The sequence below is a fragment of the Pongo abelii genome, chromosome 13 (assembly GCF_028885655.2).
Source record: "Pongo abelii isolate AG06213 chromosome 13, NHGRI_mPonAbe1-v2.0_pri, whole genome shotgun sequence".
Lineage (NCBI taxonomy): Eukaryota > Metazoa > Chordata > Mammalia > Primates > Hominidae > Pongo > Pongo abelii.
The window spans coordinates 117,882,614-117,897,193 of record NC_071998.2 but is presented as its reverse complement, the minus strand read 5'-3'; the positions used below and the strand labels follow the sequence as shown (position 1 = coordinate 117,897,193).

At 46.3% G+C, this 14,580-nt stretch overlaps 1 long non-coding RNA gene across 1 annotated transcript; it reads left to right on the top strand.

Annotated features, from left to right (window-relative positions):
• The first annotated feature begins 3,220 nt into the window (after positions 1-3,220).
• On the top strand, positions 3,221-13,582 carry LOC129048018 (uncharacterized). The gene is made up of 4 exons (XR_008510003.2): positions 3,221-3,835; positions 8,272-8,669; positions 9,300-9,437; positions 13,353-13,582. It is a non-coding gene; the product is annotated as an uncharacterized LOC129048018 (long non-coding RNA).
• Positions 13,583-14,580: the final 998 nt, after the last annotated feature.

Genomic DNA, 14,580 nt, shown 5'->3' with positions numbered 1-14,580 from the left:
TTGTGGCCTTATCACTCCGATCTCCACCTCTGTGGTCACGTGGTGCGCTCCCTGTGTGTGTGTCTCTGTGTCTGAATCTCCTCCTTTCTCTTATAAAGACATGAGTTTTTGAATTTGGGGCCCACCCTAATCCAGTATGACCTCATTTTAGCTTAACTAATTACATCTGCCAAAGACCCTATTTCCAAATGAAGTCACATTCTGAGATTCCAGGTGGATGTGAGTTTTGGGGAGATGTCATTCAACCCAGTACATTTCCCATTGCTTGAGCTCTGACTGCAAAGAACTGAGTTAAATCCCTTATACATATGACTTCATTTAATCCTCTTGCACCCTGAAGAGGTGGGTGTCATTGGCCCCATTTTATAGTCGAGCAGTTGAGGCTCAGAGGTGAAATTTCACTTGTCCAGGATATACAGCCACGGTAAGGGGGTCTAGGAGTCATGCTTAGGGCTGCTGGGGTCCCCCACCACACTGCCCTGACAACACCCTTGGGGGCTGAGGGCACATTTCTTACATACTCTGCACCTTCTAAACCAGGGTTTCTGTTGACATTTGGGACTGATTAATTCTTTCTTGTGAAGGGCTATCGTTGCGTTTATGATTAAGTGTCCCTGGCCTCTACCTATTACATGCCAGTGGCACGCTCCCTCCAGTTGTGACAACCAAAAATGCCTCCAGACATTGCCAGATGTGCCTTGGGGGCTAACACTGCCCTGGGATGATAGCTGCTATTCTAGGTGCACTCTTTCTGGAGCAGATGTGGTCTGTGTAGGAAGATCAGGGCTTGCCTCTTTGGTCTGACAATGAATGTTCAGGGTCAGAGATGGCAACAATAATGAAGATGATGATGATGATAATGTACATGCCAGGCACTCTATTTGCACTATCTTATTTAATCCCTGCCCCAACCCCAGAGAGACCCACAGTGTGGGGTTGGTGAATGAGATTGTGGAAGCTCAGCACCTGCTTAGTGCCTGAGAGGCACTTTGCAAAGGAAAGCCTTTCCCATTTTGCAAAAGAAAGCCCATGTCCTCAACACCCCCAGCCTGCTCTTGGGGCCTGGGAATTCTTCCTGGGATTGCCCAGTTGATTAAAAAGTTCAAAGCAATCAAAGCTCCTGGGGAGGAAGATTTGCTCGTGGATTGCTCATACTGCTCGATGACTGGTGAATTTCAATACGTGCTTCTCTGTTCACCTTCACCATCTTTAAGGGCAAGCTTCTACCTGGGTGGATCCAAAACGGTAACATCCTAGTTTTATTATTTATTATTTATTATTTTTATTTTTAGATGGAGTCTTGCTCTGTAGCCCAGGCTGTAGTGCAGTGGCACGATCTTGGCTCACTGCAACCTCCATCTCCTGGGTTCAGGTGATTCTCCTGCCTCAGCCTCCCGAGTAGCTGGGATTACAGGCGCACACCACCATGCCTGGCTAAATTTTTTTTGTATTTTTAGTAGAGATGTGGCTTCACTATGTTGGCCAGGCTGTCTTGAACTCCTGATGTCAGGTGATCTACCCACCTTGGCCTCCCAAAGTGCTGGGATTGCAAGTGTGAGCCACTGCGCTTGGCCAATTTTAAAATATTTACTTACTTATTTATTTATTTATTTATTTATTTTGAGATGGGGTCTTGCTGTGTCGCCCAGGCTGGAGTACAGTGACGCTATCTTGGCTCACTGCAGCCTCAACTACCTGGGCTCAAGTGATCCTCCCACCTCAGCCTCCCAAGTAGCTGAGACTACAGGTATGCACCACCGTGCCTGGCTAATTTTTTTTTTGTATTTTTATTTTTATTTATTTTTTATTTCTTATGTTTTTGAGATGGAGTCTTGCTCTGTCACCCAGGCTGCAGTGCAGTGGTGCAATCTCGGCTCACTGCAACCTCCACCCCCTGGGTTCAAGTGATTCTTCTGCCTCAGCCTCCTGAGTAGCTGGGACTACAGGCACACGCCACCACACCTGGCTAATTTTTGTATTTTTAGTAGAGATGGGGTTTCACCATGTTGGCTAGGCTGGTCTCAAACTCCTGACCTCAGGCAATCTGCCTGCCTCGGCCTCCCAAAGTTCTGGGATTATAGGCGTGAGCCACTGCACCCAGCCATTTTTTGTATTTTTAGTAGAGACATGGTTTAACCATGTTGGCCAGGCTGAGCTTGAACTCCTGACCTCAGGTGATCCACCTGCCTTGGCCTCCCAAAGTGCTGGCATTACAAGTGTGAGCCACTGCACTTGGCCAATTTTTGAATATATATATATTTTGAGATGAGGTCTTGCTCTCTCGCCCAGGCTGGAGTGTAGTGGCACTATCTTGGCTCACTGCAGCCTCACCTACCTGGGCTCAAGTGATCCTCCCACCTCAGCCTCCCAAGTAGCTGAGACTACATGTATTTGCCACCACCCCTGGGTAATTTTTTTATTTTTTATTTTATGTTGCCCAGGCTGGTCTCGAACTTCTGAGCTCAAGCAATCCTCCTGCCTCTGCCTCCCAAAATGCTGGGATTGTAGGCATGAGCCACTATGCCAGGCCATATCCTCGTTTTAGAAAGAGCAGCTTCTCTCCCCAGAATAAAGACTTGTCACCTTATTAGTTTATCTCTTCTAAATATGTCTGATCCCAGCTGATAAACAGAGAAGCTGGGTGGCTCAGTCTAATGTTGTGAGAGGACTGGGCACTGTGGTCAGGGCTTTAACAAATACTTACTGCGCACCAAGTTCACACCAGGCTGGGTTTCAGACATTGGGGATGGAGCCCTCAAGAAGCCTGCAGTCTAGTTGGGCAGAGAGGAAAACAGAAGCCAACGAACAAATGAACAAGATCCTTAGGAGCATAAAAGACCCAGCCAAAAAAGTGAGCCAGGTGCTGAGATGGGGAAATGGGGGCTGGGGCTGGGGCTGGGAGCAGGCGGCCTGGGAGAGCCTCTGCTTAGCCTGGGCTCCCCAGAAAGCAGGGCCTGAGGCAAAGGTGTGAGTGCAGGCACTTCACGGGGTGTGTGATTTCAGGGAGAGTGTATTGGGAAAGGAGGTGGGCAGATTGCCTGAGGTCAGGAGTTTGAGACCAGCCTAGCCAACATGGTGAAACCCCATCTCTATGTGAAGGGGATGTGGCATCAAGCTGGCCACTGCATCTAGGGACAACTGGCTGCTCAGTCCCACAGGACAAGCTGTGGTGTTGTGTGAAGGACATCTCAGTACCGTCCAATCTGGGGGAAGGTGCGGAAGCATTGTCCACTGGCACCAGCCCCTCATGATCAAAAGTTAACTCTTCTTGGCCGGGTGTGGTGGCTCATGCCTGTAATCCTCGCACGTTGGGAGGCCGAGATGGATGGATTGCCTGAGCTCAAGAGTTCAAGACTGGCCTGGGCAACATGGCAAAAACCCGTCTCTACTAAAAATACAAAACATTAGCTGGGTGTGGTGGCATGCGCCTGTAGTCCCAGCTACTTGGGACACTGAGGCACGAGAATTGCCTGGGAGGTGGAAGCTGCAGTGAGCTGAGATCGCGCCACGGCACTGCAGCCTCGGCGACAGAGTGAGACTCTGTCTCAAACAAAACAAAACAAAACAAAAAGTTAACTCTTCTAGAATGTCGAGGCTGCATACTTGTGACCTCAGAGTGGGTTCTACTGTGCAGTGTCCCATGGTTAGCTCCAAGGCAGGAGGTGAGAGGAGCATGGGCCCCACCCGACGGAGGCACTGTCCTGTGGCCTCTGCATGGAGCCGGCTGGATCCTCTGCAGAACCGTGCGCCACAACAGACACAAAGACTGGAACAGGCAGAAGATCTTGTTGGCATCCAGAATGCTCAAGAGTGTCCAAAACAGCTCACTGATGAGGTGCCATTTGGGCTGGGACCCAAGATGAGAGGGAACGAGGCTTGTGCCTGACCCTCTGAGCCACCTATGAGGAAATCTTCCAGAAAGAACACTGTGGTTATGGCTTTTATCCATCATTTCTTTTAAAACATTTATTTAGGTTTTTTTTTTTTTAGAGATGGGGTCTTGCTATATTGCCTAGGCTAGTCTCAAATTCCTGGTCTCAAGCAGTCCTCCCTCCTCAGCCTTCTGAGTAGCTGGGATTACAGGCACAAGCTACCACACCTAGCTATTGGTCATTTCTTTTTTCTTTTCTTTCTTTTTCTTTTTTTGAGACAGTGTTGCTCTGTTGCCCAGGCTGGAATACAGTGGCATGATCATGGCTCACTGTAGCCTCGACCCTCTGGGCTCAAGCAATCCTCCTGCCTCAGCCTCCTGAGTAGCTGGGACTACAGGTGCTACCATACCCAGCTAATTTTTAATTTTTAGTGAATATGGGGTTTTACAATGTTGCTCAGGCTGATCTCAAACTCCTGGGTTCGAGCAGTTCTCTTCCCTCAGCCTCCCAAAGTACTGGGATTACAGGCATGAGCCACCACGCCTGATCAATTGGTCATTTCTTGACCTTTGGGGTGACCTGGGACCAAGCCATGTGAGCCTAGCAGGTTTCAGATGCCTACACAGAGCCAACTTTGGATTCTGTAGCGTCAGAGCCAATAGGAGGTGGTTCTTAGGAAATCAGACAAAGACCAGGGGTGCATTCTGGTTGGGACCTTAATGATTTGATGATGATCGTAGATGATTATAGATGCTTGTTGTTACTCTAGAGCAGTGCTGTCCAGCAGAAATATAGAAAGTATACGTAATTTTAAATTTCTTGGAGCCACATTCAGAAAAAAACAGGTGAGATTCATTTTAATAAAATATATTATTGGCTGGGTGCGGTAGCTCACGCCTGTAACCTCAGCACTTTGGGAGGCTGAGGCGGGTGGATCACCTGAGGTCAGGAGTTTGAGACCAACCCGGCCAACATGATGAAACCCCGTCTCTACTAAAAACACAAAAAATTAGCAGAGCATGGTGGTAGATGCCTGTAATCCCAGCTATTCAGGAGGCTGAGGCAGAAGAATCGCTTGAACCCGGGAGGCAGAGGTTGCAGTGAGCCAAGATTGCGCCACTGCACTCCAGCCTGGTCAACAAGAGAGAAACTCCATCTCAAGAAAAAAAAAAAAAAAAAAAAAAAAAATATATATATATATATATATAGAGAGAGAGAGAGAGAGAGAGAGTTTAATCCAATATATCCAAAGTGTTATCACTTTAATATGTAGTCAATATAAAAAAAAGTGCTATTTTATATTGTTTCATTTTCACTATGTGTTTGAAATCTGGTGTGTGTTTTACACTAACAGCACACGTCAATTAGGACTGGCCAGATTTCAAGTGTTCGATAGCTACAATGTGGCTAGTGACTGTACTGTTTGACAGTACAGCTCTAGAGACTAGAAGCACAGCTTATTTTGTATATTTGGATGGCATATTTCTATTGTCATAACTGGAAGAGTCTTAGTGAACAACTGGCCCATTGGCCAATCACTTACCCAGGAGTCTGCTGGTGTCAACAGCTGAGGCATCATCATTGGTGGACATCCTGTGCCTTTAAAAAAAATTTTAACATTTTATTAGGCTAGTGCAAAAGTAATTGTGGTTTTTGCCATAAAAGCAATGGCAAAAACAGCAATTATTTTTGCACCAACCTAATATTTTGAGATAACCGTAGATTCACATGCGGTTGTAAGAAATAATATACCTTTTACTCAGTTTCCCTCAATCTTGCAAAACTATGGTACACTATCCACCACAGGAAATTGACATTGATATAATCCACAGAGCTTATTCGGATTCCCTTATTTTACTTGCACTCATTTGTGTGTGTGTGTGTGTGTGTATCTTTAGTTCTGTGTATCACATGTGTAGGTTTGTGCATCCACCACCATAGTCAAGATACAAAACAGGCCAGCAGTGGTGGGTCACCCCTATAATCCCAGCACTTTGGGAGGACAAGGTGGGAGGATCACCTGAGGCCAGGATTTCCAGACCAGCCTGGTCCAAATGGCGAAACCACATCTCTACTAAAAATACAAAAAAAAAAAAAAAAAAAAAATTAGCCGGGTGTGGTGGCAGGCACTTATAATCCAGCTACTCGGGAGGCTGAGGCAGGAGAATCACTTGAACCCAGGGGCGGAGGTTGCAGTGAGCTGAGATCACACATTCTAGCCTGGCCAACAGAGTGAGACTCTATCTCAAAAATAAATAAATAAATAAATAAATATAAATAAAAAATAAAAAAAGATACAAAGCAGTTCCATTTTGGAACAAAGTGATTCTAGAGGAACAGTGAGCCGATCTCGGCTCACTGCAAGCTCCGCCTTCCAGGTTCACGCCATTCTCCTGCAACAGCCTCCCAAGTAGCTGGGACTACAGGTGCCCGCCACCACGCCCAGCTAATTTTTTTGTATTTTTAGTAGAGACGGGGTTTCACCATTTTAGCCAGGATGGTCTCCATCTCCTGACCTCGTGATCCGCCCGCCTTGGCCTCCCAAAGTGCTGAGATTACAGGCGTGAGCTACCGCACCTGGCCAAGGAACAGAATTTTAAGGATGGGTTTTCTAAATTGGTTCTGAGGTTTCTGAAATTGTCTCTCTAACCCAATTACACTTAAAGATGGTAATGACTCTATTTCTAGTAGTAGAGAGAGCACTGAGAACTGTTTATGGAGATACACAAAATATCCCAATCAACCACTTACAAGAAGCAAGGAGCTAGGTGACTCTGTATATGATACTTGCAAATATTTTTGGAAAAATAAGGAATATAATGATGTTGATTCCCTGCTCCTAATGTTGCAGGACAAAGTGTGAAAGAAAAGGATGAGCTCAGGGATTTGAATTCCCAGCCCAAGAGCTGCATAAAAGACATAAGAGCTTCTAACTGTGTCCTAAATGAGAACCTCACCTCCTGCAGCCATAGTGCTGAAATTGCTGAAAATCAAATGCAGAACGTTATCCTGTAATTGGCTGAATTACTGCACCAATCGAACTCCCAGCCTTGAAGGGAGTTTACTATTAAAGTGAGGGCATTGGTTGGGAAAGAATGGGATCCTGTGTTGGGATGGGGACATGTGGGAAGGCTGTGGTGAACCTGAGGACATTGAGCCTCTCAAATTCTCGAGTCTTCTTTGCCAGTGGAAGAAGTCTCCCTACCCCTAGCCACGTTGACCTCCCTACCCCCAGTGAAGTTGGCTTTCCACCCCTAGCAATGATGGCCTCCCCACCTCTAGGGACAGTGGCATCCTCATCCCCAGTGGTATCAGCCTCTCTAGCCACACTGGTGTTGGCTGCTCTACCTCTGTCTGAGGGGATTCACCCTACATTGCTGGTGGAAATGATAATGGCCTCCTTAGGCAGTTGCTCTGCAAGACAATACCATCCCCACTACCCCTCTTTGCTTCTAGACCTGTAACTAGACTCAAGTATGAAGTATGCTACATTCCAAAAGAACTACTTGAGTTTTCTAATTTAGACAAGTAGAAATCTGGGGAACATGTATGGGGATGGATATCAAAGGTATGAGCTAATGATGGAAGGAACATAAAGTTGGATCAGGCAGCATTTATTAACATGGGCTCACTAAAGCTGAGATTCTGCATTTAATGTTGCAGCTTGGGGAGTTAGAAAGGGCTCTTACAGTTTGTTTGGTTACTTAGCTGAAACATGGACCAAAAGATGACCTACTGTGAGTGAACTTGAAATGCCTGACCTTCTTTGGCTTAATGTAGAGGAAGAAATTCAGAGTCTTGGCCGGGCACAGTGACTCATGCCTGTAATCCCAGCACTTTGGGAGGCCAAGGCAGGAAGATCACCTGAGGTCAGGAGCTCGAGACCAGCCTGGCCAACATGGTGAAACCCCGTCTCTACTAAAAAAATACAAAAATTAGCTGGGTGTGGTGGCATGCACTTGTAATCCCAGCTACTCGGGAGGCTGAGTCAGGAGAATCAATTGAACCTGAGAGGCAGAGGTTGCAGTGAGCTGAGACTGTGCCACTGCACTCCAGCCTGGGCAATGGAGCAAGACTCTGTCTCAGGAAAAAAAAAAAAAAAAAAAAAAGAAAGTCACAGTTGTAGGGAGATGGGAATGCTAGAGTGTATTTGTCATTTAAGACCTACTTATCTACACTGGGAGAGTCTAGGATATACCTGTTATAGTTTGAATGTTTATGTTCCTTCCAAAATTTATGTAGAAACTTAATCCCTATTATGGTGGTATTAAGAATTGGGGCCTTTTGGGAAGTGATCAAGCCATGAAGGCTCTGTCCTCATGAATGGATTAGTGCCTTATCAAAGGGCTGGGGGAACTAGCTTAGGTTCTTGTTGCCCTTCCCACTTTCACCATGTCAGGACCAGCATTCTTCCCCTCCAGAGGATACAGCAACAAGACATCATCTTGGAAGCAGAAAGCAGCCCTCACCAGACACCAGTCCTTCCAGTGCCTTGCTCTTGGACTTCCCAGCCTCCAGAGCTAAGAGAAATAAGTTTCTATTGTTTACAAACTACCCTACTCGCTAGTATTTTGTTATAGCAGCAGAAACAGACAAAGATAATACCTTTCACCACCCCTTGGAGAAATAAATTTGTGAGGGAACCCCCAGTGTCTTTGAAAGGTTCTGTGATCACTGTTCTTTGCAGGCCACACCTTACAGTGGGAACCACAGCCACTCAATTGGAAAACCTAATGCAGTGGGAGCAACTGGATCCTGGGGTGGCAGGGGCCGAGTGGCAGCACTCAACTGCCAAAGGTGAGGTGGGCGTGGTTACTGTGATGGGCAGCAGAGTCAAAGCAACTATCAGAATAGTCTGACTCCACAGGCCTATGGCATTGGCTGGTTCATCATGGTTCTCCTAGAAATGAAATGGATGGGAAACACACTAAATTCTTACTAGATTCATATAAGAAGAAAAGTTCTGGGTCAAGTGAACAAAAGTCTTACTCACATCATAAAAACAGCGGGTCATGACTCTTTGATCAGTTCCCAGATTTATACACTCAGCCAGTTTATATACTCAGAACAGCCTGAATAAGGGAGGCTGGGTCCCTCTGGGGAAGGACCCTGGTACACAACCCCAAATTTATGTACACAACCCCAAATTTATACCGTTAACCTCTCTCCTAGCCTTCCCCAAAGGGACCTACAGCCTTTTTACCAGAGTAACTGTGCATTGGAAAAAAGGAAATAATCAGATTTTTCAGGGACTACTGGATACCGTCTCTGAACTGACACTGTCACTGGGAGACCTCACATGTCACTGTGGCCCTCCAGTTAGAGCAGGGGCTTATGGAGGTCAGGCGAGCAATAGAACTTTAGTTCAGGTCTATCTTACAGTAGGTCCAGTGGGTCCCCAAATCCATCCTGTGGCTCTTCTCCCAGCTCCAGATGCATAATTGGAACAGACATACTAGCAGCTGGTAGAATGCCCACAGTGGCTTCCTGACCCGTGAAGTTGAGGACCATTATGGTGGGAAAGGTCAAGTGGAAGCCATTGGAACTGCTCTACCTACAAAAATGGTAAATCAAAAGCAACACTGTATTTCTGAAGGGATTGCAGATGTCAGTGCCGCCATCAAGGACTTAAAAGATGCAGGGGGGGTAATTCCTGCTCATCCCCTTTCAACTCTTTTATTTGGCATGTGCAGAAGACAGATGGATCCTGGAGAATGACAGTGGATTATTGTAAGCTTAACTAAGTGGCAACTCTGATTGCAGCTGCTGTACCAGATGTCGTTTCATTTCTTGAGCAAATTAACACATCCCTTGGCACCTGGTATGCAGCTATTGATCTGGAAAATGCTTTTTTTCTCCATCTCTGTCCATAAAGCCCACCAGAAGCAGTTTGTCTTCAGCTGGTGAGGCCAGCAATACACCTTCACTATCCTGTCTCAGGGGTCTACCAACTCTCCGGCTCTAGGTTATAATGAACTCACAGGGATCTCTATCACTTTTTCTTTCCACAAGATACACTGGTCCATACATTGATGACATTAGGCTGATTGGACCTAGTGAGCAAGAAGTAGTAACTACTCTAGATTTATTGTTAAGAGTGTCGGAGGCTGGGAAATAAATATGACTACAATTTGGGGGCCTTCTACCTCAGTGCAATTTCTAGGGGTCCGGTGGTGTGGGACCTGTTGAGATATTTCTTCTCAGGCAAAAAGTTGTTGGAACTGGCCCCTCCTACAACCAAGAAAGAGGCACAATGTCTAGTGGGCCTCTTTAGATTTTGAAGGCAACATATTCCTCATTTGGATGTTTTGCTCCAGTCCATTTACTGAGTGTCCCAAAAGCTGCTAGTTTGAGTGGGGCCCAGAACAGGTGAAGGCTCTGCAACAGGTCCAGGGTGCTGTGCAAGCTACTTTGCCACCTCGCCCATACGACTCAGCAGATCCAATGGTGCTCCAGGTGTCAATGAATGGCAGGGATGCTGTTTGGAGCCTTCGGTAGGGCCCCATGGGTGATTTGCTCCACAGGCCTTTGGGATTTTGGAGCAAGGCTCTGCCATTATCTGCAGAGACTGACTCTGTTTTGAAAGATAGCTCTTGGCCTGGTACTGGGCCTTAGTAAAAACTAAGCTTTGGGTGGTCCCTAGACATTTGACCAGGGTCCACCAAGTGACCATGCGACCCCTGAGCTGCCCTTCATGAACTGGGTGTTATCTGACCACCAAGTCATAAAGTTGGATATGCACAGCAGTGCCCCATCATCAAATGAAAGTGGTATATACACAGTCAGACCCAGGCAGGCCCTGAAGGCACAAATAAGTTACATGAAGAAGTGGCCCAAATGCCCTTGGTTCCCACTCCTGCCACACTGCCTTCTCTCTACCAACCTGCACCTATGGCTTATGGGGACTTCTTATGATCAGTTGAGAGAGAAACAGAAGACCCTGGCCTAATTTATAGCTGATCTTCACAACATGTGGTATCACCAGAAAGTAGGTACAGCCCCTCCCTGGGACATCCCTTAAGGACAGTGGTCAAGGAAAATCTTCTCAGTGGGCAGAACTTCAGGCAGTGCACCAGTTGTGCACTTTGCTTGGACAGAGAAATGGCCAGATCTGCGATTGTAAACCAATTCATGGGCTATAGCCAGTGGTTTGATTGGATCATCAGGGACTCGGAAGAAACACAATTGGGGCACTGGTGACAAATAAATTTGGGAAAGAGGTATGTGGACAGACCTCTAACTGGGAAAAAAGTGTGACGATATTTGCATCCCATGTGAACGCTCACCAAAGGGTGACCTCAGCAGAGGAGGTCAAGTGGAGAGGATGACCTGTTCTGTGGATACCAGTCAGCCTCTTTCCCCAGCCACCCCTGTCATCATCCGATGGGCTCATGAACAAAGTTGCCATGGTGGCAGTGATGGAAGTTACGCATGGGCTCAGAAACATGGATTTCTGCTCAACAAGACTGATCTGGTATGGCCACTTCTGAGTGCCCAACCTGTCAGCAGCAGAGACTAACACTGAGCCCCTGAGATGACACCATTCCCCAGGGTGAATAGCCAGCTACTTGGTGGCAGGTTAATTACACTGGACAGCTTCCATTATGGAAGGGGCAGTGTTCTGTCTATACTGAAGCAGACATTTACTCTGGATATAGATTTGCCTTTCCTGCAGGCAATGCTTCTGCCAAAACCACCATCCATGAACTTAACAGAGTGCCTTATCCACGGTCATGGTATTCCACACAGCATTGCCTCTACCAAGGAACTGGTAGAAGTGCAATGGACCCCTGCTGATGGAATTCACTGGTCTTACCATGATCCCCACTGTCCTGAAGCAGCTGGTTTGATGGACAGTGGAATGGCCTTTTGAAGACTCAGTTACAGCACCAGCTAGGTGGCAATAGCTTGCAGGGCTGGGGCAAGGTTCTCCAGAAGGCTGGATATGTTTTGAACCAGTGCCTAATATATGGTCCTATTCTCCCATAGCTAGCATTTCCAGTTCCAAGAATCAAGGAGTGGAAGTGGGAGTGGCACCACTCACCATTACTCCTAGTGACTCATCAGCAAAACTTTGTTTCCTTTTCCCAAGACTTTATGCTCTGTTGGCCTAAAGGTCTTAATTCCAGAGGGAGGAGTGCTTCCACTGGGAAACACAACTATTCCATTGAACTGGAAGTTAAGATGCCATCCAGCTACTTTGGGCTCCTTGTGCCTCTGGGTCAACAGGGAAAGAAATGAGCTATGGTGTTGGCTGGGGTGATTGATCCAGGTCACCAAGGGGACACTGGGCTGCTGCTCCACAATGGAGGTAGAAAAGAGTATATCTGGGATGCAGGAGACCCCTTCTCTTAGTATTACCATGTCTTGTGATTAAGGTCAATGGAAAATGACAATAGTCCAATCTATTGGACTATGAATGGCCCAGATCCTTCAGGAATGAAGCTTTGGGTCACCCCGCCAGGTAAAAAACCATGACCAGCTGAGATGCTTTCTGAAGGCAAAGGTTGTATGGAACAGGTAGTAGAAGATGGTAGTTTTCTGAGATGGAATTTCACTCTTGTTGCCCAGCCTGGAGTGCAATGGCACGATCTCAGCTCACCGCAACCTGCACCTCCTGGGTTCAAGCAATTCTGCCTCAGCCCCCCGAGTAGCTGGGATTACAGGCATGTGCCACCACGCTTGGGTAATTTTTGTATTTTTAGTAGAAATGGGGTTTCACCATGTTGGCCAGGCTGGTCTCAAACTCCTGACCTCAGGTGATCTTCCCACCTCAGCCTCCCAAAGGGCTGGGATTACAGGCGTGAGCCACCGTGCCTGGCAGAAGATGGTAGTTATTAATGCCAGTTTAACCACATGACCAGTTAGAGAAATAAGAACTGTAATTGTCATGAGGATTTCCTCCTTCTTTGGATATGAATACATTTGTGTTTTTATGCATATATTAAACAAATATCTTTGTTTTCTTTCCTCTCTTATTCCCTTATCATGTAACATAAGATTTATTGACTTTGTATCACTATTTAAGTATTGTTAGTTTCACATCATACTATTGAAGTTACAGGATATGAGGAGAGGAGTAAACACCACTCAAGGACTTTATCTCCTTTTCTGGGGAAGGGATTAGAGCATTTTCATTGTACACAGGATAGTTGTATCGTGTTCAGTGGAACCATAGACTTATTAATGTTTTTATTTGGAGATTAAATATGGCTTCAGAAGATGCCTATGGATGTCTTGTTGACAAGGGGTGGACTTATGACGGTTAATTTTGTGCATCAGCTTGACTGGGCTAAGGGATGCCCAGGTAGCTGGCAAAACATTATTTCTGGGTGTTTCTGTGAGGGAGTTTCTGAAAAGGAATAGCATTTGAAAGGACATCATTCTCACCCATGTGGGAGGGGACCATGCAGTCTGCTGAGGGATTGAATAGAACAACACAGCAGAAGAAGACAGAGTTTGCTCTCTCTTCTGGAACAGGGACATTCATCTCCTCTTGCCTTTGGACAAGGACGCTCCTCATGCCTGAGCCTTTGGATTTGGATTGGGGCTTACACCATCAGTCCCTTGGTTCTTGGGTCTTCCAGCTTGGACTGGAACCACACCACCAGCTTTCCTGGTTCTCCAGCTTGCAGATGACAGATGTGGGACTTCTCAGCCTCCAGATTGTGTGAGCCAATCCCTCATAATAAATCTTTCTGTATATTTATATATGGAGATCCTATTGGTTTTGTTTCTCTGGAAACACTGACTAATACAGCCCTTTACCCAGCTTCGCTCCAACGGTAACATCTTGCAAACTATGGTACAATATCACCACCAGGAAACTGACTTGATACAAGCCACAGGGTTTATTCAGATTCCCCTATTTTACTTGTACTCATTCGTGTGTGTGTGTGTGTGTGTGTGTGAGAGAGAGAGAGAGAGACTGAGAGTTCTGTGTGTCTCATGTGTAGGTTCGTGTATCCACCACAGTTAAGATACAGTTCCATCACCACAAGGATCCCTCATGGTGTTTTTGTAGCTACATCCACCTCCTCCTGTATGCCCACGCTGCCACTTCTGATGTCTGGAAACCACCAATCTATTATTTTCTAAAATGTCATTTCTGGCCAGGTGCGATGACTCACGCCTGTAAATCCCAGCACCTTGGGAGGCTGAAGCAGGTGGATCACTTGAGGTCAGGAGTTTAAGACCAGACTGGCCAACATGGTGAAACCCTGTCTCTACCAAAAAAATTAAAATAAATTAGCTGGGTGTGGTGGTTCATGCCTATAGTCCCAACCTCAAGAGGCTGAAGTGGGAGAATTGCTTGAAACTGGGAGGCAGAAGTTGCAGTGAGCCAAGATCACGCCACTGCACTCCAGCCTGAGTGACAGAGGGAGACCCTGTCTCAAAATAAAAAATAAAAAATAAAAAAATAAAATAAAATGCTGTCACTTCAAAAATGTCATATAAGTGCAATCATAATATGTGAGCTTTTGGGATTGGCTTTTTTCACTTAGCATTATTCACTAGAGAGTCATTCAAGCTGTGGCATCATCAGTACTTGGTTACTTTTTCCTGTTGAGTGGTATTCCACACCCCATGACTTTCAGCGGGTCCTGGTACCCTCATGGAGGGAGGAGCCACACACACATCCTCAGTGTGCACCTCACGGCCAGGGGTCTGTTTTATGGAGATTATTATTTAAATGACCAAGGGTAAG